At 42.5% G+C, this 24,602-nt stretch overlaps 1 pseudogene; it reads right to left on the bottom strand.

The window, feature by feature from the left end:
* LOC115052527 (calsyntenin-2-like) overlaps positions 1-24,602 on the bottom strand; it is a 188,165-nt pseudogene that overhangs the window by 35,601 nt on the left and 127,962 nt on the right.

Genomic DNA, 24,602 nt, shown 5'->3' with positions numbered 1-24,602 from the left:
CCACAAAGGAGCATTTCTCAAATGTTTTCAGGCAGAAGTCTTCATATCAACGCCATTTCATATGACTTTTGTCGTCTACGGACTCCCATATGTGGAGAGTTATATCACCCCATTAGCTTAAATATTTCCCTTGATGACATTGTTATGGGCATGGCGGAGATGAAATCGTCTGTGACGTAGTCGGGAAGTGGGATCTGTGAGAAGGTGCCAGAGAAAATGTTGGAAGTGGAAGTAAAACATGTCAGTAACCAACTATTTATTTGTTCTTTTTTCCATCTAGGGGCAGCACATATAAGCTGCATAAACACTTCTGGCATCAGCTGATACAGCAAACACGATTACAAAACAAAGATGGAGCTGCGATGATCTCACTTTCTTTTGCAGCCATGTTTGTCACCACCTGGCAAACGTATCACGTTTTAGCTTTTCTTTTAGCGCCGGTCAAACATCATTTGGTCTGTGAAGCTTGCTGGAGGCTTCATTACGGTCACCAGCTCTTTGTTAACCTGTTCTGTTGAGCTAAGGGAAAATGAAACTGGATGATAATTTTCTACATATTAATCACTTTAAGTAACCTGTTCACTTTTTATATTTAGTCATTTAATGAATCGTAAATGTGAAAATATTCATTAGAGTACTGCTGAATAACAAGTTGCCACAAGTTTAAAAACTTAGTAACTTAGTAAATATATGAAATGTCATTTCTCATCACCATATTTCAGAAGTCACAGTGCAAGTTTGAAGTGTGTGAGAACGAAGCGGTCTGTCGTGTGAACACCTGAGGTGACTGACGCATATTTTTTCCAAAAGTCAAATAGTATAATGGGATCATTTCTAATGAAATTACATTATCTCTCCTGCTGGATTTTGTGTGAAGTCCCCTAAAAGTCCCCAATTTCATGTCCAGACTAAGTCTAATGCTTTTGCTCTTTTTGAGGATTGAACGAAAATGACAGTTTAATCCTGGATGTTTAAAGTTGTTGTAAAAAGGAGCCATAGCGGCTCTCTCACCGTTCCCTCTCTTCCGTATTTTAATTGTGCTCACGGTGGCAGCAGAGTGAGCGAACGGCCCGGAGCCCCCCCCCCCCCCCCCCCCAGAGGGATTCCAGGGCTGTTCTGGACACATTGTTAAGTCCTCGAAGCATGTCCCCACAGGGAGGGCTTCCACCACGATGTTCTGTAGTCACGACAGACGTTTGCAGCCGTGGGTGAAGGTCAAACAGCAGCGTGACTTAAACTCAACTGCTAAAACCAAAACACAACTTCCGCTCTATGATCGAAGCGCCAGTCGCTCACTTGAAAAACTTTTTCGGCCAGGTGTCACAACATATTTTCTGTCTTCTTACCATTGTCTGTTTTTCTCTCCCTCTATGTCCTCTTTTGAATCCACGAGTGCTCAAAGTCGCCTTGACACTGAAGTGTCACAGTAAAGGAAACTCCAATCTCAGCAGACAGCCGAAGAGCAGTAATCACTTGTATATAGATGTCGGCGCGTATATGCGGCTTTGCTGGTGTGGATTTGTGTCTCGGTTATTTCGGCCTTTGTGTTTCTGTATGTTTGTGTTTTCAGCAGTTTGTCGGAATTTGGGATTTGCTCTTTGTGCCTATAAGGCAGACAAGTCCACACGACACAAGTCACAACCTCACTCACACGCAAACACACAAACACACACTTACATTTCCTCTTTATCCAGCCACTGCCCTCCTCTGACACGATAAGGTGAACACGGGATGTCAAGTCCCCCCATATTTCTGCCCCTGCCACTCTTCATCCATCCCTCCTGCTTAAGCCCGGTGATGGAGGTCGGAGGAGTTCATGTGGGCTGATCCCTGTTACAGTGTGAGTGTGTGTGTGTTATGGTGTAATGCAATAAACGTGAAAAGTGAAGTAAGACGTGACGGTGATTTACTTGACTGCTGGAATCCTACGTCCAACTAGCACCATATCAGAGAGGACAGACGGATGGAGAGAACCAAGGGAGCACCAGCGCTGAATGATAAGCAAGATGGCAAGATGAGAGGAAAGACGGGCGAGGAAATGAAGAAAGAGAACAAAGGGGGAAAGAAAAATGCAGGGCGTCAGCAGAGGCGGCGAAAACGAAACAATGAAAGTAATCGGAGGGGATGAAAAGAAGTCGACCAGCAGCCAGACAGCCACAGCCTGAGATTAGAGAGGAAGCAAGAGAGGACTCGGAGTTAAGAGGAAATGGGAAAAGGAAGTGCCGAGCCATTTATTTATCTTCCCCCGCCCCTTCAATTCATCCTCTTCCTGCTCTTATCTGAGATCACAACGATTGGCTGCCACAGACACACACGCACGCACACACACAGACATTTCAATGCCATACTGGCAAGTTAAACAGAAAATGCATCTCCTTCCTAAAAGAGATACGAAGCGTCTCTCCTGAAGTTTGACTTTGTTGCTAATCTGTAATCTGACATGCTGAGTCTCGTTTTTGCCAAAACTACTCAAATCACGTAAAAATGCCTCAACGATTTTCCAGCGTAGTTGAGTTCTTTCTCTGCTGTGATTTTTCTTTTAAACACAGTGAGACGATTCGGCTTTCGGGGGAAGAAATAACAAAATCTTCCTCCAACGAGAGAAGAGTTGAAATGATAGAACAATAAATCAAATTTTTTACAAGCAAAACAAGTTTTGCTGCCGCAGCTTTATTTAATCTGATACGACGGGGAGCTGATGTTGGTTCATGTTAGAAAACCGTAAGTAGAGAAACAACGAACCAGGCCGTCACACAAACATACAGAGATGTTCGTGTTGGGAGCTAACAGTAATTTTCTTTGTAGTTTGTGTGCAAATTAATTGTCGGTCAGCAGTTGGTCATTTCACCTGGCTGCCCTCGGCATGTAATCTAATCGAAGAGAAAATATCTGTAGAGAAGACCTGATGCAACGTTTGCTTTCCCAGAGTCTACAAAAGGGATTTCTGAGATTCATCTGTCTCTGTCAACAATTTCCATTCAAATGAACGGATCATCTTTGAGTCTCGGATCCAGCTACTGAATAACTCCATGTGTGATACACAGTCCTGCGATGGCTTCATGCTGTTAGATTGATTGGCAGCTGGTGGCATTAGCACGGCAAACAAAACAAACAAAAAAAAAAAAAAACTAGCTATCTTCAAAACCAGAAGTAGAATATTTTGTTAGACTGTCAACACTTTCAGGGGGCCTTTAGCTTCACTAACGTCAGTTCAGTTTAATTGTCGTCCATCTCCCTCCATGTTTGTTTCTGTATTTTAATCTTCAGCTTGAAGTAGTCACCCGCTGTTCTTTTACTAAAACTGACGGTCTTTGGAAATTTATACCGAGGTCCTCTTTGTAACTGCTGAGCTCACAACCAAATCTTCCTGACCCGGTCAGAGATATAGTGTTCTAATAAAAAATGTATTATGATGTCATTATTATTCTGTCACGGAAAGACGAACTGGTTCTTTTCTATTCAGTCTTCACTTTAGATCTTTTTCTCCCCCTACATTTTGGGAGACCAATTAAATCTATCAATCATTTTGAAGAGGACAGAAATGCTTTCTGACACTGACTTACACAAACATTTCTCCAACCATATTACCTACACTAGTCCATCTTTAATAACCAGTCCGATGTAAGATGTGAATTTTTATTCAGCTCTCCCACTCTCAGAATCATCGATGTGATCTATTAATGATTTTTTTTTTAAGTGTATTTTTATTTATCTGGCAAAGGTACTGTGTGAAACGTTTTTACAGGTATAATTTTGTCACGCTGACATTATGGCATGAAAAGGAGCGCTGCTGTTGTTGTCACCTCTGTTAGTGTTAAGTGTCTCTTAAAAAACGAATAAGTAAAAAGGTGATTGTGGAAAAGCAGCGCCTCCCACCTCTCTCACAAGAGAACGAACAGAGTAAAAAATATCCACTGACAGCTCAGTTGTGTTGCTCTAATTATTCCCTCATAGTATGGAAACCTGAACTGCAGTAAACAGCATGCTAACAGCATGCCATTATAATCTTGTACTGAAAATCCTAATTGGAAAAATGCACTGGAAAAAAAAATATCGCAAACAGGCTTCAAAGAAAGGATTATTGCTGAGAGTCTGGAGAGGGAGTTAATGTCAGCAGGAGCACCAATCACAGCCCTGGCTCCTGTGTGTGTGTGTGTGTGTGTTAGTGCTGTACATACAACCATAGCAACAGCAGTTTACACTCAAGCTATAACCGATAAGCCAATAATAATAAAAGTCACACACCGGTGTATATAAGGGATGAAGGATTAATGGAGCCAAATGGATAAAAGTCCTCGATAAAACCTGCTCTTGAGTGCATGCAACATGAAATTACAGTGACTTTTTGTACGACAACGACCCGAGGCAAACAGCTAGGACAAGGCTGGAGCGGCCCCATCGAACATCTGCAGCAAGTCGGCAGTTCACAGATGCTTCCCGTGCAATCTCACCGAGTTTGAGAGGATTTGCTGAAAGGAATGAGTGCAATGGTGCAAATCCAGGTGCAAAGCTTGTGGGGACTTATCCCACTAACTGCTGCCAGCAGGGCTTTTATAAAGTATCGAATTAAAGGTCTGAATTCTTTTGTAAACAAGAAATTTCAGTTTTGGATTTTCTGTGTTGTGTTTTCAGGCTGTACGTTCTGGTGGCTGAGTACAGATTGATCAAAATCTACACTTAAGTTGGAATTTAAAACTACAACAGAATAAAGAGGGAAGGAGTTTGGATGGTGTGCGTTTGAAAAGGCTGATTGATTTGCACTTCTAACATGTTTTCATTTTTGAAAAATGACTGTTTTACTTTATTTTTGACTGTTTGAGTTGGTGACCTGAATTTCACTGGATCTGAAAAACTGTTACTGGTCTGGTTGAGCTATTACTTTTCTGCAAAAAGAACTCGTCTTAAGAAATTATTCAGACAAGATAGGACTAATGTGAGAGTTTCAAGACTTCTGTAAATGATTCATACTGTTAAGCTTTTTCTGTCTAGTCTTCAGGTTCTAACATTGTCGCTGAAGGTTTTCCACTAAAATTGGAGAGATATATTTTTGTAGAGTAGATTCCAAAAATGTTTGGTTTTATGCTCAAATCATGTAAATAATTTTTCACTCAGTATTCAGTGAAAGATCTTTTGAGAGTGATTACAGCCCCAAAATGTTGTAGTGATGAGGATTCTTTTGACACTCTTCGCTCCAGATCGACTGAAGCTCTGTCGGATTGGAGCATCAGGTGATTTTCAGACTGGACTCTGGTCACGGCTCTGGCTCGGCCAATCAAGGACATCACACTTAGGGGCAATTTCCCAGTTGGAAGGTGAGCCATCAGTCTTGTGACATCCTGTGAGCTCTGCACCAGCGTTTTTGTCATTTTCTCAGCCTTGGCTGGAAACTTAGTCTCATGTTAGCATGTCACTGCTGCCATCTTGCCCCACCTTGGCAGCGGCTGGGTGGACTCCAATCAAGGCACAGAAACATCTCAATACAATATTTACATTTTAGTCGTAATGGAATATGATGGACTGCAGACTGATAGAGAAAAGTGTCTTGAAGTCAAACTTAAACATGTGAAAGTTGTCTGAATATGTTTAAAATGCTCTGTATAGGTGCAGGCCTGTGTTGTCACTTGTTTTAAGAAAACACAGATTGGAAGATTGAACACGAGCCAACTTCACAGTTTTACGAGGTTTACTGGCTGCTGCTGAGCTGCTGCCACGGTCCTCATTTATTGGTGTTTATCACCAGCTCGCTAACATCATGTCCTCGGGGACGAGAAATGGCTGCAAGCCAAAGAAATACAGCGCACGAACCACCTCGTGACCTAATAAGAGCACGACAGAGGCTGACATGGTTATAGACTTCCATCACATGTGCCGCTGCCGGCTCTGACAAATGGACGTTATGGCACCCGCAGTTACATTGAGAGCTGTTTGTGTTATAACGTTGTGAACACGCTTGTCTTTGCATTACTCTGGGCCTTGTTAAGGTTGCCATGATTGCTTTCTGATGTGCTAAAAGCCGTGTTGGCTGTGTCACATTGCTCTAAGTAAAGTGCTGCTGATCGCACCAGCTACACTTGAAGGCCGATTCCTCGGGGGGTGTCAGGCAAAGAAAGGAGAAGGAAAGTAAGTGAGGGACTATAAGAAAAGGTAAGGTAGGAGGAGGGGAGAGACCCAGACAGTGTGATCAACACAAAAATGGAGAGGAAAGCAGCATTTGGACTATAGAAAATTACGGTGCATTCAGACATAAGAGAGACGGCACACAAAGAAGTAATGACATGTAAACAAATACATCTGTGTCCACACCGCTCTCACTCTATGTGCCATCACTGTGCACACAATAAAGCCAAGGTTTGCGCATTGACGCACACACATATTGTACAAATACAAGTAATCGCAATCAAATAATTGCCTTTCTGTTTGTGGATATTTACATAGTACACAGTGGCATAAAAACACATAGATATGATGAACGCCCACCTTGCCAGCCGGGCTTGCAGACGGGCTTGACGTCGATGCGAACCGGGACGCTGTGCAGCGCCCTCTTCTGGCCACAGTCCCACGCCGTGACCTGGATCTCGTACTGCTGCTGGCGGTCGTAGATCAGTTTCTCAGTGTTCCGGATGTTACCTGAGGAAGATGAAAAAAAGCCCTTCAAGGTCAATTTATTTCAACCCAAATGGCTTTTTTTTTTTTCTTTAAAAGCAAACTCATTATCATGTACAGTAAAGTAAATCTTGTACCGCCGTTGTGTCTCATAATAAAAGGTGTTGCACAGAGCAGTTTGTTTGATGGTTTAACGCTCTGGAAGTTAAAAATTCAATGTCACTGAACAAAATGTCATCTTGTTGTCTGGCACAGGCGGAGGAGGACAGAGTAGTTTAATTGTCGCCGGTGCAGGCAACTGAAGTGACATTTAAAATTAATTTAGTAAGTTTAGGTGACTACGGGGTCTAAGTAAGGCAGATGGGATGTTTCTGTCTGCTGCAATAGCCTTCCCTCACAGCAAATAGTAAAATTGATGGCAGGCAATTCCACTGAGCTGCTTTTCTTTTTGGACGGTGTTCACAAAACATCTTAACACTAAAAGTAACTTCTGACTGGCTGATATTGGAGATAGTCTTAAATGTAAGGAAATGTTAGTCCTCGCTCAAAGACTTTGTGAAGGGACAACATGGAGGGCGATACCTCATATCTGAAAGTGGTTTCTTTTCAGGATCAGAGCACATGAGCTTTAGCCGTTTTTGTGTTCACAAGACATGAGATTTAATCAGTTACCATGCCAGCTCTCGCTCAAAGAAAAGACTTGACAGGAGGAAGAGTTGAGTAATTGCTTTTCTCCTCTTGGTGAGAAAATGGACGTTTGCTAGTGAACTCATAACGTTAACGTAGACCGGTAGTGCTACTGCTGGCTATGCAGCGCTGTCAAAACCAAATAGCGACTTTAAAGAGCGTTACCATGCGGATTACAAACAAATGATGCATTCCAGACGGATGTAACGTGCGATAATAGCAGCTGCTTGTGTATCCAAGTCCGTTAACATGATATTGTTACTTCATGGATGGCACAGCGAATCCAAGATATCCGGGGATTGCTGCAATTAAACAGTTTAAGTTTGCAGTGCTTGATATGTTCAGTTTTATATTTTTATATGTGTCAAAGCTCAAATGAAAATATATATATCTCATGCGGATTGTATCTGATTAGCGTATAAGTGGAGCTAAAACCGCGTCACAATTGGCTGGCTGTCAAAAGTAATGCACTTTATTTTCTCAGCGTTTTGGAAAAACGCACTGATTACTAATTACTTTTTAAAGGCACATTTTAAAAACAAGTGAGTTAATAAGGATGCAATCAGCCAAGAAATGGAAACAGTGGAAATTGATTATATCATGAAGGTTTGTGCACTTCTCATTTTGCCACTCATCCTCTGAAAGTTTGCAGCGCTGATAAACTTTATCAGACTTATTTTTGAAACAAACAAAACAAAAAAAACCCTCTTCAGTCAGTCTGATAAATCATTAAGTGTCGGTTACATTCCATTATCACCGAAAAATGAATAACAAGTTCAAGTTTGGAGTGAACATTTTCAAGTGGAGTTAAAAAATATATCAATCAAATATCAAGAAACAGATTGTCTTTAAAACAACATGCAATTTACTTGCCAAGTCAATATCTAATTTTGTGATGGTGAAACCAGCCTATCTGCGTCCCCAGATTTTTTTCTATTTTTTTAAGTTCCTCTTCTCTACTCCCAAACTTTTAGCACCACTTAAGAGGACTCTGGCTCATTGTCAGGCCGTTTAGGCTCTGTGAATGAAACACAGCTGACATTTCCGTTATTTTATTAGCAAAACTTATAATTCTCTTACTTTGCAAAGTAAAAGTGTCTGCTGGTAAAAAAAAGCTTCTTTGGGTGATTCTCTACCTGAAGCTCTAATGTCTGAGTTGATGTACCGTTGACTTTAATCTGTCTCTCCTTTAAGGTTGGAATAAGACCATTAATTCAGAACTTTCTTCACATAAGCTGATGTACAGTGGAGTAAGGGAGGCGCTTGAGAAACTTGTGGAAAAAAATGTACGTATAAAATGTTCTCATTAAATCTTTTACTCTGTAATAAATACTGCAAATTCAAATCTGTAAGTGAGAGACAGACCCGAGTTACTCAGTCATCAGTGATTTGGAGACTGACTTTATGGAGTCATAAAATGGCTCTGTGAGCTTTTATGGCTAAATGAGTTTGTTTTTATTGTAGTTGTAAGCGATGTGCAACAGACACGTTGCCATATTCACCACGACTCTCTACTTTCACATTTATCCTTAATGGGGCTGTACTTCAGTCTGATGACTGGAAAAAGTGCTTGTCTTCTGTTTACTGACTTACGTGACTTTGAAGTTTCGTGAAAACTAAGGATAGCTACATACTTTTTAAGTGCATCTGGGAGCACGGGTTGGTAATTGTAATATTTCTCCTCTGGTGTTTGTTTACTGTGCAGCATTGTGCCATTTTTGATTCATTCGAAAACGACGACAACGACGATTGTGCGTCGCCATTTGTCCGCCTGTACTACTGTCTGTTGCTTGAGTGTGTTTGCTTCCATGAGTAATGGGTATTTAATTTTAATTTCAGAGCATCATTATATATCATTGTCAAATTAACTGTGATGCCTTAATATAATCAGTGTAATAAATGGCATCGTGGTCGGGATGACAGGTGGCCTCTTTTTCTCAGAAGTGATTTGATGAGTGCTAATATTTCTGAAAATTAACATCACGTTTCCATTAATCCCTTTTGCTTCCTAACGCATGTACTTGTCCTCATCTCACCTCCTTAGAAGAGCTTTTCTGAAGGTATTAAAAGTGAGTGTCTCCTTTCTCCCAAATTAACTACGTGCTGTTGATGTCATTATATTTTTTTTCCCCCCATTTAATATGAAATAATCAGCCATGTAGGTGGAATTCACACCTGTGCCATTTGTGCTATTAAACCAATCAAGCCCACAAAATCCATCTGGCGTGACCGCCCAACTTCCTCGGAGAGGGCTTTATATATGCTAATCATATTAGCGCTTTTGCATCTAATGCATTAAAATCAACATGGCTGTGATTTCCTCGTTCTGAAATGGCGCACCGTGCAATAAAAGAAATAAATAGCCCAACTTTACTCCACAGTGCAATCAACTTCCAGACTACATCTAGTGCTTCGAGGGTCTCCTGCGTCTTCGGAGCGCATGAAGGGATTGCTTGTAGTCCCAATGTGTTGGTTAATATTTGATGAGTCTTCCTCCACAGACAAACGACAATGCTGTACACGCAGCAGGGAGGGGCCCTGACAAAGAACCCCTTGCGGAGTGTAAAGAGCTTTGAAAAGAGACACTATCCAGCTACAGGTTGAGACGAAGCGGGAATTAGTTATCAGACTTGTATAACAAGCCGGATGCTTCTTGAGGTTGCGTGCATTGAGGGAAAAGAGCTGAATGTTGATAATGTGGTATATTTGAATATGAGTGTGTGAGCGGGTGGATTATGTACGACTCGCACGAAGGCGGCATTGTTCGCACTCATCCTCGCCGTTGTCCATTTTCTGTCTCAGCTTGTTTAGGATTGCTTCCCTCCTTCTTCTCTCCTTTCCGTCCTTCCCATTCCCTCTCAATGCACATCATTGTCTCACCGTTTTGCAGTCTCATCCTGTTTCACTATTTGCTGCCTCATCTTTTGTACTTAACTCTATTTTTTCCCAACACACACACACACACACACACACACAAAAGCATGCACAAGCGTTTAAACACTCACACCTTTCTGCATGACAGAGGTTCCTATTCCTGCTCCTTCAATTACTACATCAACTTATCGGTGTCAGCAGGCTGTGCGTGCTGTGACTGCTGGCGAGGCTGGCCGGCTAGTAAATGACTACTTTGCCCTCCAGCTTGCTCTTTCTATTTGCCCTCCTATCAGAGGAAGAGGAAAATAAACACACACAAGAAAAGCAACTCTCTGTGTGCCATTGTGGATTCCTTCCATCAACACTTTATAATTACTCTTTCCACATAGCATTTTTAACCTATGGCTGCTCAGTCTGCCGGTCTATGTTTAAAGGACGACACTGAGCGGCGGCTCCGCCCCTCGCTGTTCCTGCTCAAGGTGAGAAACTCATCGCAGGCCACAAATCCATAGTTTGATTTCAGAATATCACCCAAACTGGATTCATTAAAGTGGGTTGTTTTTTAAAACTATTTTAAACTGCGGTTGAATACGTGATCATTTGTGCTGTGCCTTGTATTTACTGTGCCAAGATGATTCAGCGAGAATTAAATCTAAATAAATGTTGTTGCCCACGGCGACGACAGTGCAGGAATATGTCACCCAGTGCAAAGGTGAGCATGTTAATAGACTGATAAATCATGTTTGCTGCCTGACCTCAGAGATGGCAATGATGATGGGTCACTGGCCGGATCGGTCGGGTCATACGTTTCCTCTAACATCAGCACGAGCTTTGACATTGACTTCACCGATGCTGAGAAAAACACAGAATATAACCTCATCGCTTTTTTAGGCTTCAGCTAAGTTTATATCTGCTATAGTTTACAATTTCTTTCCATGATCCTCTCTGACTGTTTATTCTCAGTCTCACTACCAACACCCCCCCTCTCCTTTCTTCGTTCCATCCACTTCTTCCACCCCTCAGGTGTTCTTGAGTTCAAGAGCTCTTGAGGCCTTTTCCTCAGCGGTCAATAGCCGAGCGAGGCCCCTTCAAATGGAGAGAGTAGAGAGAGCACTCCGGCTGCAGTCTGCCCCTATCTATCATTCACAGGGCACTTCTGCCCTGAATTCATCCAGTCAGCTTTTTCATTTCAACACCTGCCAATGTTTTGTGCTCAGCGTATACAGTCAATGTCCTCTGCATCCTCTGCAAGCGTCTCAGAAGCGGCAGTGTCCTGGTGCACCCACCTGACTTACAAAAGGCAGCAGCAGAAAGGAAATTTCAGTAAATACCTGATCCCTGAGCAGATTTTGTGGATATCTAAGACAAGTGGATGTTTGTACATGTTAGCTGTGACACTATGTTTGTAGACTAATGTTCAAGACCAAAGTTATAAAGTGCAAGTGGCAACACAGTAAAGCTAAGTATATTTGAGAGGGTATTTGACAGTGTACAAAGAATTTGCTTCCCATTTTTCTATGCCTGTGTGTGTATGTGTTTGTGTGTTTTTATGTTTACGTGTGCAAAGACTTGTGTGATCTGATTTGTGGAGACTGATGCTTCTCCTGGCAAAGCTAGACTTTGTCCTTGGAAAGAGCAAAGAACACATTTTACCCCGGGGAAAGACATCTGACAGAGTATTAAGTTTCACTGCCAGAGTGTATGCAGGTATGTGTATGAATGTGTGTGTGTCTGTGTGTGTCTGTGTGAGTGTTTCTTCTCTGGCTGCAAAGAGCACCTCGATGCAGATGGATGGCATCTCTAGATCATAAGCGACACTGTGTTGTGACAGAAATGTGTTTTTGAAGCTTCTCTATAAAATACAGAGAGCAGAGAGAGAAAAAAAAAAATTTTGGTCAGGTGGGAAATTATTTCAATCAGTGATGCAGAACAGCTAAAGGATGGAGAAAGAGGACGCACCAAAAACACTCCAAAATAGTGACTTGTAATGTACTTCATCACCACAGACTGTTAACATCTCAGCCAGGGGGCTCAAACTCGCAGCCCGCCGGTCACCTCCCGCTGACTTGATGTCAACATTATGATGTAAATTGGCCCTTGAGGTTGTTTTGGAAGTTTATTTTTACCCCCGCAATAATTAAACTAAGCTCTTCTTGTGAAATTTAAATAATGAAAAACAATTTCATAAAAACAATAATAATAAAAAAAATAACCCATTCATTGTGGGATTGCCAAATAATTGGAACACAAGCAGAGTTTTTGAAGTGCGCAGGTCCGGAGCTGTGCCTTGTGGTACTCCAGTGCAGACCAGATGAAGAAGAAGTTGCTGTAGTAGTAGTAGTAGAAGAAGAATAGCTCCATGATGTGGCCAACAACATGACGCCATTTTGTTTTCGCATTAACACATCCGTAGCTGCTTTCCTACTTACCATTGCGATCTATAGCGAAGGGTGTGGTGGTTGTGGTGATCTGGTAGTTACAGATCTGGCTGTACTGAGGGGAGCAGTCCTGGTCGGTGGCCTCCACCTGCAGGATGCTGTCGTAAATCTTGCCCTCCGTCACAGCGGCGTGATAGCGTGGTTCCCGAAACACCGGAGCAAACTCGTTCACATCGTTGACCTGGATGTGAACCACCGCCCTGCAGACAAGAGGAGGCAGCAGGATAGTTAGTGCAGGATAATACATCATCTGTGAGAGCAAAGTTCTTTATTAAACCCCCAAAAAGAAAAAAGGGACGTTTACATTCATCCATCAGTTCGATCAGTTTTCAGTGTTATAGAAAAAATTTGGCCGTCTTTTATGTCTCTGGCATTCATGTGAGCTAGATATTATTAGTCTTGCGTGAAATGCAAATGCTAACAGGCTAACAGGCATGTTAATTAAATGCAGCTTCGCGAAGCAGCTAGCTTGGCTGTTAGCGCTTTATTTACAAGCCTACACCAGACTTGGATAATCGATACAACAGTTTAATTCTTCTTGGCAGGGACTCATTCATCACCAAGCGTACTTGCCAGGAGTGTTATTTGACTACTTAGCCTGTAAAAACAGTTGTATAACACACCCTGCTGATCTGGGCAGAGCTCTCCAAAGTCAGTTAACCAACCCTGGCGACATTATCTGTGTGAGTTCAAGACTTCAGTTAAAGGTGTGCGATAAAATGTTCAACTTAAAACTGGAAGGCATCTTTCCCTCTAATGTTTAAGTTCCAAACAATCATCTTCAGTTTTGGAAAAAACAACAATCCAAATTTTAGGGAACTTTAATGTTGAACTGACAGCCAATATGTATTCACCATTGCCTGCGCATGAATTAAATTACGAAGGCATTAACCCAAGATATAATTAAGGTTTGCCTTTTTCCCCTTTCAACATTCTGGTTTGCTGCAAACAATAAAACAAAAGCAGAAGACGGATGAAAGAAGAACAAAGGGATTTTGGAAACAGCGAGAGGTAATGTGTATTCATGACGCTGTGTTGTTGTGTGCCTGGACATCACAAAGCCCTTCTGCAATTGGCTTTACATCCCTATAAATGTGTTTGATGTCGACACACTGAAGAGAACGAGCATTAATGGTGTCTTGGTTCAAAAATGTGATTGGGTGCTTTGCAACGGCAAGAGGGATTACGATGTTTAATAACTCCAACCTCTCCGATGATTGTTCGGATCAGCGAGGGGCAGAGTTCACCGCCGGTGATTAATTAGTTTGGTAACCAATAGTCACATTGTGCCTCATGTTGTACACTACCTCCATTACGACATCGGGTGGATGTTCTCTACTACCAACTTACACGCTTGGTGCACAATCTTTCCATAGTTGATCTAACAGCTGCAACTCATGTTCATCTGCACATTAAGAAAAAACAAAAAAACAAAAACAACATTCATCCCTTCAAAAACGCTCTACAACAGCCTGAAGGCAACAGGAGTGGGAATAATCAATCCGTCGATTCATTGACTGACAGCTGGTGAGGGATGACAGCGGGCCAGAGTAAATCATTTTTAAGCTTTAGCATTGCAAAGCCAAAGTAATTCCTGGCTTCAAGAGACAAAACGGGAAGAAATGAGTATGTGGTTTGTGGGATTAGCTGGTGGGTTTTGGTAATAACGGTGAAATTATGCCATTACGAGAAGCTGTGCGTATCGCTCCAGCGTGCGGTCGGCCAGAGATGGAGGCTGGACAATAAAAGGGGAGACAGTGGGGATGCTGAGCTCGGGCAGAATGGATTTCCACAGTGCCTTATCTGTCCCTGTCACAAGTACACAAACAGTGGAGACCGTTTGTTTCGAGCCTCTGTACACAAGCACATGCACAGTTAAATTGTTTAATAGAACCAGAAATGCGTAAACGAGCGGTGAAAAAATGAAACGTCTCTGTCTGCAGTAGGTGCATCTACTTTTCGTTCATTTTAGGATTTTCTACTTCAGCTCCTGTATATTTTAGATCATTTTTGGGCTGCTGTAGTTCCGATAAAACATATGAACAGTTTGTAATGTATGATATTTCAGAGGAGATGAGTCAACCCAAAGTATGTGAAATACTTTATAAAGAGCTCCTGGTTCGCCTTCATTCGGTGTATAGATTAAACTAAAAGCAAAAACTATTGGAACTTTATGAGATGGAACCAAAAACACTTGTAATTGGTCTCCTTTACAGCAAGTGCAATTTCAGCTGAGCGTTTAGAAAAGATAGAGTCCTGTGGTGTCCGTCTTTAAGCTTACGTTTTCTTTTCTTCAGGCAGAAATCTTATCAATACAAGCACATATGTTATCATCTTCTCATTCTTTATTTATTATCTGCTTCATTAAATGTAACTATGGAGCTATTTTTGTAGTGCGTTTACTAAGCAAGCAATTATTTATGAAGCCGATGTATGACATCCCAAACTTGACAAAATGGAGCAAAAAGCTAAAACATAAAAAAGTGCTACTGAGGTGCCAGACTGTTAATTACAGCTTTACACACCTCCTTGAACCTCAAAACAGATAAAATTAATTTAAATCTTCTGAACTCTATTATTTTCCTTTTCTTAGCATACATTTAATCATTTATACGTTTCCCATTTTCTCTGGGAAGCAACTGTCTTCAAGGTCAATTAATCTGTTATTAACACAGAAGCTTTTGTACTATTAGTCCTCCCTACATATGCAACAACTGAGCTAAAGGCTCAGAAAAAACAGGCTATGACGCTCAGCTAATCTGCTTTAACAGGTTTACATTAACATTATGATGCATTTATGAATTACAGTTGATTGAAATGTTTTTAGGTGGTTCACAGACGTATGTGAGATCCAACACTGTCTGTTTCCACCCCCCCGTACAAAGACAGAAATTTCTCATGGGAAAGAACCAACTTTGTCACGTCATTATTCATAATAAGAAGCTGCTTGATAAAGCATTTTTTCAGGGTCTTTAAAGAGATCCGAATAGTTTCTGCCACCTGCAGACACAGGTACCGAACACACACACATGAACGAGTGCACGACGGTGATTGATCATGCAGGATCGGCTTTGGTGGGACGTTAATGGTGATGCTAACTGCGGCAGAGGATGGCGATAGGAAGCGCTGACAGATTATGGCAGCACCAGAGTGTGCAGTAAATCCCTCAGCCAGCCTTGTTTTGTCATATTAATGACGCTCGCTCATCAACATTACCACCCCCCCACTTTTGCCTAACTCCCCAGCGGTGATGGAGCAAACACATGTTCTGTGCCTCTGGGGCTTGTATTGGGGGACTGCTGTGTTTCTGTTTGTGTGTGAGTGTGCGGTTATATTCACACCAATGCATGATATATGACTAAATGCAATAACTGTGAATATGACTCATTGCGAGTGCAAATGCAAGTGTGTGTTTCTGCGCCAAAGGCACACATCTGGTTGGAACAGATGCCCCGACTCTCTGGGGCAAGCGTGTGTGTGTGTGTGTGTGTGTGTGTTTGTGTGTGTGTTGTTTCCTGTTGCTGGAACATTGCCACCCAGAGTCCATGTCCGCCATCTCTCCCTGTGACAGGCCGTAGCTCCAAAGCAGAAGGTCGGCAACGAGTCGGGGTGACATGGAGAGACAGCAGGGGGTTAAGCGACCACAACATTAGAGCCAAAGGGGCGAAAACGTCAAAAGTTAAACAAGCTACATGACCTGAAAGAATATGGAAGCCAAGTCCACGACTGCTATGTGAGCGCAATTTTACATCTCAGCTCCATCTTTAAATGTAACTAAGATGGACTCCCGCCACGGGAGGATGTATCCGACGCCAAAGCATGACATTTCACTTCTCATGTAGCTAAAGGTTGGAGGAATTCAGTTTCTATCACGTACTCAGACAGTTAAATTGTACTTCTTAAGAAGCAAACTTAATGTCAAGCAGCATTTTCTGAAGGCTCCGCGGGTGTTTTCTGCAAACGGCGGGACATTAACACTCTTTAATGGCGAGTGTGGTGAATGTGACATTACTGAGTGCTGAAACATGAAACAGTCAGACCAGCATCAAGCTGCTTTAACAGTTAATATATAAAACACATTCTCAAAAATATGTACAGTTTTTTTTTTTTTTTTCAAATATAATATCTGATGCTGTTTCTTCTCACTTTCATATGAAAGTGGTGACACTTGAGCTGTCGCTGTCTGCAGCGAAAGAGCCATACACCTCATAAATAAACCGCATTACACATAATTATATTATTCCAGATGATGTTAATTTTTGTTGTTGTTGTTTCATTTGCATTGTCTGCTGAACTTGACAAAATATTTGTAAACAAAGTGGGTTTTTTTTGGATATTTTGGGTAATAATATATCATTTTTGTCTGCCCATCACTTTGGCAGCATGTTTATTTTAATGTAGAAAAACAACAACAACTTAAATCTCCTTGAAAATGTTGACAGGAAAAACGAAACACCATCCTGTTGATATTCACTTTTGACCCTCCCACCGCAATTTAGTGTCAAATAAGACTGGAGTGGACGAGCCGCTCAGAAGAAAACAACTTTATATTCACTAAAACATATTCAGTAATTGCAAGCAGAATTTTCACTGCTTGAGTCTTTTAGAATGAGCTCCATTTACGAGCCCCCTCCTCCCCTCCGGCAATGTTTACAAATAGAATAAAATGCCATTTATCTAATAAAAAAGGCAAGATTTTTGCAATCAGCGGAGTCCAGCGGAGGCGCATTTAAGTACCAGGTGTGATTTGAGTCCATCTGAATTATATGCAGACACAATCAGATACCAGCTGCACGTTAAGGCCAGTCAATGCATGTTAATGTCGTTTTGTGTTGTTCCCAGCTTATTACATATTCATCTGCCGTCATTACTTATCAACACTCAGCTACACACTCAAACAGCGTCGTTATTGACTGTCTCTCATGCAAACACACACGCATACATACACAACACACAACACGTGGAGCACAAAGGCAGAGCACTCAATTAATCTTTGTCAAGAATTAGCTGAGAGGTTGAATCATCAATTTCCTTGTTTAACACCAGAATGGAAAATAAACAACCCTAAATATACCAATAAGATCAAACGCACAACACAAAACGGATGGTAACCTCATCAGTATGCAAGGAAATCCCACCTCCATATCGGCCTGCAGCCTGAGGGGCGCCGCACAGAACTCCACAGGAGCCAATGTAATCTCAATACAAGGTGATTATAATGCATGGTAATCCAGTTCAGTGTTTGGCTTCACGCCACGACCTGTTTATTTAACGGCAGGCAGTATGGATGAAATCGGTGATGGATGGCAGTGGAGCAGAGAAAACCACAGAGCAACCCAAAGTTAGACTTAAAGCTGCAATTTCTGACACACTTCACCAACTCGTGGAATTTTTCATCGAAGAGATCCGCGAGAGCATTTCTTCGTGATTAAGAGATGAATGTCCGAATATTTGACCTTGCTAACAAATGTCCAACTGTCGTGAGTTGAATCTGGGATGTGGAGCAGACGTCACTTTCTTTCGTCCGGTAACCGAAGCAGACAAGCACAGATGGTGCACTTCCTGCTGGTGCATATTCATAATTGAAACACAGAGACTATATCTCCCATTACATTATGTTCGCTGAAGATAAACAACATTTTCCTACACTAGGTGCATTTCTTTCCTTTTTTTTTTTTTTTAAACTCTCTCTCTCGCCAATAATAATCACATCAACTAACACGTTTTGACAGAATGAGGTTTCACTCATATTAGCATCAAGTGTGACATGCCAGAAGTTAAGATTCTTGGTAGAATAAAGCAGCGATGCGTTGACAGAGCCGCGCTGTCTGCCTGGAGTCCCCTGGTCTGCACAAACTTATCATGTCAGCTTATGCTAACAAGGAACAGATTCTGGCCCACTTCTTAACTCATAAAAAAGTCACTTTTTCTTTGTCAATACTGAGTGTGTTCTTTTGGTGATCGTGTGTGTGTGCACGCCGCTACAAGATGCAAAATACACCCACCCCTCCCCAGCTTCTGTACTTGTGTTATATGTAAATTTTGGTATAACAGTGTGGATTTGACTCAGCATTTGGGACTTGCGAGCGTGTTTGTGCGTGTGTGTGTGTGTGTGTGTGTCCGCGTGCCTTCAGCGTGTCCTTCAGCTTGCTGTTTGCTGAGATAATTAGCCTCTCCAAACTGCAGCAAGGTTAGGACATGCAGGCCTCTAAGACTCACTAATGATGACTTTAATAACTGCCACGCTGCCAAGCACTGAGTTTGTGTGGGTGAATGTGTGGCTGTACCGACACAAGAAAACATATGTGCAGCAAAACTGGATTTTACAACCCCCCCGCACACAATCCAGGGCCGCTGTGTTCAAGTTGAGTAGTGACTAGGTATGTGACATGCTTTGTAAAAAAGTGAGATGTCCCTTATGGCTAATTACTACACAGCAACTGAGAGAATCCTGCGCAGATAAAGGTGTGTGGGGAACGGGGAATCACAAACAGCGCAGAGAAACCTCTAATCTTCTGATGCTAATTAGTGAGGTGTTTGGTTTTTGTTTTTTTTTTTTGTACACCTCATCCGTCCAAAATTCTCAGTCTTGAATCCTTCAGACTTCTACTCGAATGTTCAGAGAGCGGAGCAAAGACAAAGGCTGAGGTCCATCGGAAAACGATGATTTCTAATCTGCTTTGTCTTGCGTCGATGTGGCCTCTGTGAGACATTCGACTCCACACGGGCTGTTTTCATCCGAGCAGCATTTCAAGGTGCAACACTGCATTTCATTTCACTGTTGAAGCTGATGGAAGTGATCCAGCTTAGAAAACCCTGATCTCAAATAACAGTTTGATAATTAGGATTTCATGATTTCAATTGATATGGAACATTTATATAAAATCATATTAAAAAGCACTTATGTTGAGTAAGAATGAGATTTGTAGAACAGAAAAGCTTGTGTTGATGTTACATCAATAGAAGCTAAATGAATATTCACGGCTCTTCACAACAAAGGCCGAGAACACTTCACAGCTCGGTGCAAACTGCTCAATTGGCAGATGTCAAGCCCCGCAGTATTGCAGATTAATTTGTGTTTCAATTAAAGCTGACCCGAGCAGAAACAGCCTTGTCCAGTTTAAGGTGAGTTCATCCAGCTTTGCAGTTTTGTCTTTGGAGCGACTAAAGCTTCCACAGGCAGCCACGTTGATTATCTCAGGAGGGCAGAGTGAAGCGAACGGATTCAGGACCGTCGGACTGGTGTTCTGTGCCGTTACAGCGGTGCTCTGATTTACCAGCCTTAATGTTTCTGTGATGCCTGACAGTCAACGAGAGCAGAGCAGTGTAAAATTTTTTCTCTGTGGGATGATGCGTATATTCGTATATTCAAAGTTCTGGCGTGGCATTTTGATGGGAAAACAATATCTCACTCTGCACCGCAGTAAAAAATGATAACATTTCATTTGCGCTGACAGACGGATTTGTTGAGCTGGGGCGGGAAAGACAGAAGCACTGACGGAGAGGAGGACACACAGGAAGTGCTGCAGCAGGATTTGAGCTGAGCTGCAGCCAGCCAGAAAAAAAAAAAAAAAAAAAAATCTACCGGAGGAAAAAGTAGGCCAGCAGCCAGTGGTGAGCAGAGCAGCGAAGAATAGGTTTGAACTCTGACGGTGTCACTCCTGATCCTCTCCCCTGTCCTCTTTAGCAGCTAATTTTCTTGACTGCTTTCCTTCTTCGCTGTTGATATGTCATGTGTAATTTGAGCACAGCCCCAGGCAAAGGTTCTTTCTCTTCCTTGTTAGCTCTTTTTTTTTTTTGACTGGAGCAAGCGAGCGGGGGAAGTGCGGCGAAAGGCCAGCCTCGTCCTTTGAGAGTTGCAAAGGGAAAGGACGGGCCATTTAAAGCGTCGCCAATTTCACTTGTCCTCCAGCGCCGGGCCCGTCTGCAGAAGCCAAACGGGGTCTGCGACACGGTGAGTTATTTTGATAGAAAGTAATGACGGTGACATGGAGGAAAACCTTGGGAGTTAAAAGGGACATAAAGCATGAGCAACAGTGTGGCGACCCAAAGTCACCTTTTACAAGTCTGTGTCTTATGGCTTGCGTTCTTTACATTATTAATTATATGGAACAATAATTGAAGCTATTAATAACACTGTCATGATACGATACAAGTCGCAGGGGTCGGCAAGTTCTGAGGGGGGTGAAAGGGACCTGAGGCCGGGAGTCATTAATCTGAAGTGTTGCAGTCCTGAATATTTGTTGTTCAACTAAAGCTGCCAAATAAACGTACACGGTGAAGTATAAGCCCCTCAAAACTACTGAAGTACGCTGTCATCAGGAAATCATGTCTGGATATGATCTCTCCTGATTGTTAGGCAGCTCTTTGAAGAAGCTAGATACACAAACCATTTCCTGAGTTAATCAGCTGGTGACAGGTAGGGGCATTTTCACATACACTTCAATGGAATCAAACTTTATTAATATTATTATTATTAAAACCAGCTTAGTCAACCCCTGATTTTCATTGGATGAATTACAGAGTCATGGCACTAATGCATCAGCTTCACTGACAGCTCCGGAACAAACGTCCACTTTCATCAACAACATTTGAGACAATCGATGGGAAACATACTGTAACATTTACAGTTACAGGTAAGAGGGGTTTATAAAACATGTGTCATTTTGGGGGGGTCTAAGTCCTAATCAGGTAATTCAATGCCTGGCGAATAATTTATAGTTTATGTTTGTACTATTTTCTATTTAAGCCCCCCCCCACCCCCCAAACAGGCTCCTCTTCTTCTTTGGATCAGTGCGGCCCGGTCTGATACCCCGTTCAATAGTTTCTAGATCAACTCCAGATCCAAAAGCAGGGAAATAGTCGCTGAAATCCATCACCCTCTTGGGCTTGTACATGCCAAGACACTCACACACACACACACACACACGCCTGGAACAAACACACACAAACCTGGAATTATAGCAGCAGGGGTCTTCAAGCGTTGGTGAAAATTTAAAATCAGTAGCGCGTAACTTGTATTTACTGTTGCTGTCTTAGTAGTGTGTGTGTGTGTGAGAGAGAGAAAGAGGGAGCATCTATAAGCTAGACAAGATGATGGATTTCTGTGTTTGGCTTCATTGTTGGCTGAGGTGAGGGGGTTGAGAGGTAACACAGCGAGGGGAGATGCTCGGTGTAGAGCGGACAAAGGTGATTGTCTGAGAGGCTGCATGGAGAGCAATTTCAGACAGAAGCTGCTTTCAGGAGAGCCAACAAGTGTGACAAATTGTTTTTATCAGTTGACCTCCTTAAAGTAGTCTAGTACCGTGAGTGGAGGTGAACGTGGGTGATGTGCTGCATTTGTGCCGGATCGGACTTGGACGGTCCTCGGTGGGATTCGGTGTCGTGGACAGAGGCACTTCAACGACTCGGAGGGACCCATGACGGCAAAGGGGCTAAAGACGTTATTACAAGGTTCGCTACATTTTTTTAAATGGAATATCAGACAAAGTGATGGCAGCTTTTACTTTTCTTGTCTTTGGTAAACATCCAGAGAATCTGGTAGCCCTTTTTCAGGGTTCCTGGAGGCTGTGGTGGCGGGTGAGTCGGGCCCGAATGTTGCCCCACAGGTGGATCAAACCTCTGTCAACTTTTCCTTTCCGTCTCAGATTCAAATGAAACGGTCAGCATTTTCTTGAGCTAAACAGTTTTTCTTCTCAGGCTGAATACTTACTAAAACACCACTGCTGATGGTTTGATTGGACTTCGGCCATGTTTTGAATAAATGATGAATTATACAATGAGCACATCTTAGTTCTTAGTTCGTCTCCCCTTTGTATTGACTTTATAAAAGGTCTACGCTACAATTGTACTTGAAGCTGTATATGCCTTTATTGTGTGAACTATGCATACATACATAATGGCCATGAGTTTGTCTTTTAAGTTAGACTTCTAACACTCCCTTTGTCTGAACCCTGCTCTTCATTTTTACTCACTTGTGAGACTTCTTGCCCTCCGTACCCCCGGGGCCAGAACCGCAGTCGTGAGCCTGGATGATGAAGGTGTATTCCTTCTGCAACTCGCAGTCCACCAGGCCGCGGGCCCTCAGCTGGCCTTCGCCAGATGTACCGTTCAGCACCACTGCTTTGAACGGGGCCTCCAGTCCGTGGATGTTGAACGCACAGATTTCCCCTGGAGAGCAGGAAGAGAAAGGGAAGGGAGGGCGGGGAGGGAAGAGAGAAGAGGAAGAGGAAGTCACTGTTAATCACAATCACTTTGATGTAATCCAGGTAGGGAATGTGTGTGTGTGTGTGTGTAAATTAGGTGTATAAATTAAATGTATGCTACATTTGAGTTTAAAGAGAAGTGCAGAAGAACCACAGTCGGTACAGTTCATAAAAAAAAAAAGAAAAAGTGACTGACACAGCTCAACCTCGTTGAAGTAATTTACATCGGTGGTCATAGATGTCTTTGAGTTAAGTAATAATGAGGATATAATTAGGAAATAGAGAATGAAGAGCAGCAGCTTCCACCTTATATCTCTATTAGAACAAATCAGCTGTCACAGGAAAGGCGCACGCTGAGCAGGCTTCGAGGAAACCATGTGTCAAAATCTTTCTTATTTTCTTGGATTTTCTCTAACTCGTAATGCCATACATCGCCTCCCCCTCCCCACTTCTTTGTAATCTCCTCTGTGTGCTCTCTTTTTTTGAAAGTTATGTGAACCTGCCATTCTCTAACAGAAGGCGGCACACGGAGACGCCTGTGCGGAGCGAGGGATGTCGTGTGAGTGTTTTGGACCCGTTTCCTCACTTCCAACTTTACAACTGAAATGTGTAAGATTCGGGATAATAACGGTGTTACGCAGTCACAGTGATGATGTCATGATGTCATGATGATGTCATGATGTCATGATGATGTCATGACCAAGACCTCTACCAGATGATCACACACGGATTGGTTCTAAGTGTTGTAATGTCTTTTCAGGACCAACGCCTTTCTCTTCACAGTGAAACATTCAGAAGTTGTTGACGTATCCAAGAAAAATAGCTGGAGGGCTACAAACAGACTGTCAATCAAACTAATTATGATTTTAGAGCAGTTATTCCCAAACTGTGGGCTAAAACCTTACAGGTGGGCCAACAATTCAATCAATGCTTAACTTAATGCAACTAAAAGATCTCAGCTATGGCAAAAACCAGACTATGTGAAAAAATAAACAGATACGGATCCCGATCTGATCATGACCAGGACGTCCCTGTTCTTACTGCGATACGACTCTTATGCAAAAACACCAAAGACCTTTCTGCTCTTCATCGCTGCCGCAACTTTCATGCAATGTGTCTGCATTCTCTGTTGCTCAACCCTGAAACACCACTGAGTTACACAAGGCCCAAACACAGTAACTCAAAGTCACCTCTTGGCCAGAGATAGAGAGGACGGAAAATCCATTTAAATCCAGAGCGAGCAGCCGACAAGAGCAAGAAACAAAAGAGCTCGGAGGCGGCTGACATTTATGAGCAGGCTGAATAAAGAAGTGGTCTGTTTGTGGAACTGGTGTGAAGTGAAGTGAAGTTGTTTTTTTTTTTTTTGTTTTTTTTTTCGTTCTTTTCTTGGAGAGCTGTCCTGCCCTCGTGTTTCCACTTGTGGGATTTGAGGAAATCACTTACCACGTTCAGGCTCACATGCTGACCTGTGACGGCTAATTGCTCTGATACCACTTAAACTAACAGCAAAGACTAAATTGGATTCCCAAGCAGCTTTGTGCGTGCGTTGCTCCTGGCAAGTTGTGATAAAAGCAACTTTATTTTCCACTGCTTTCCCCTTTTCATCCTATTTCTGTCATAATCCCCCCCCTACCTCACCTCGCCTTACCCCCCGCTCCCGCCCTCCCCTGGCCTCCCTTCCTGGAGGGGGGCAAGAGGATCTGAAATGACATTTTCCCCCACAGACGAGCTGTTGGCAATGAAGGAAAAGTAAAAGGGAAAAGGAAGGGCAGGAAATAGGAGAACAGGGAGTGTG

This window comes from Echeneis naucrates, chromosome 13, assembly GCF_900963305.1.
Source record: "Echeneis naucrates chromosome 13, fEcheNa1.1, whole genome shotgun sequence".
Taxonomy (NCBI): domain Eukaryota; kingdom Metazoa; phylum Chordata; class Actinopteri; order Carangiformes; family Echeneidae; genus Echeneis; species Echeneis naucrates.
This window is presented reverse-complemented; position numbering and strand designations above follow the sequence as displayed.